The sequence below is a fragment of the Rhinopithecus bieti genome, unplaced genomic scaffold, assembly GCF_001698545.2.
Source record: "Rhinopithecus bieti isolate Rb0 unplaced genomic scaffold, ASM169854v2 scaffold_36724, whole genome shotgun sequence".
Taxonomy (NCBI): Eukaryota; Metazoa; Chordata; class Mammalia; order Primates; family Cercopithecidae; genus Rhinopithecus; species Rhinopithecus bieti.
Genome location: NW_016891554.1, coordinates 1 through 771, shown reverse-complemented (window position 1 = coordinate 771; position 771 = coordinate 1). Strand labels below are relative to the sequence as shown.

Below are 771 nucleotides of genomic sequence, written 5' to 3'. Positions count from 1 at the left end.
AGAGGCCCTTCCTCTTGGTCAGGGGAAGTCCAGGCGGGGCTTGTTGGTGGCCCTGTACCACAGGAAGATGGCGTGGGTCTCCTCCAGAGTCAGGATGTCTGCCTGGGCAGCGCCGTTGGCAAACTCCTCTAGGGTCATGGTTGGAATTCGGACCAGATAGAGGGCTCGCCCCAAAACATGCTTCTTGTTTCGTGGGATGACTGGCAGCCCCTGCCTCTTGCACTCTGCCTCAGCCCAGTTCAGGAGGGCCTCGAAGACCACCGCCTCCTTGGTGTTGAAGGATCCCGAGTGATAATGATCTCCAACGTCTGCCGGTCTATCTCACAAAAGCCTTCGGACCGCAGGACCATCTCGGTCTGTGCATCGATGGCCTCCCAGCAGCGCTGCGTCAGCTCGGGCTCCTCAAACAGCCGGCTCTGGGACACCAGGACGCAGGTGTTCTTGGCTTTCAGACTTGTCTCCAGAAAGTTGATGCAGGCTTTTGCCAATGCTGGGACGATGTACTTCTTAGCAGCGTACAGAGTGGCCAGCACCGTATCAGCTTCCAGATCGATCTCATCACTGTGCACGTACTTTAAGAGGATCAGAAAGGCTGCGGGCTCCACGTCTGGAATGTGAATTTCAGATTTGACTTCCGCCAGGTCCCCATAGAACATGGCATAGAAGACGGAGCTGAGATAGCCAGGACGTACTTGTGGGCGGGCACCGTCCTGGTCGCCCCGGGGCCCCAAGACAAAGTGACAAAGTGCAGTCGGCCACGAGCTCATTGTT

General features: G+C 57.2%; 1 pseudogene; it reads right to left on the bottom strand.

The window, feature by feature from the left end:
• Positions 1 to 6: 6 nt before the first annotated feature.
• LOC108525913 (BTB/POZ domain-containing protein 6 pseudogene) lies at positions 7 to 692 on the bottom strand (annotated as a pseudogene).
• Positions 693 to 771: the final 79 nt, after the last annotated feature.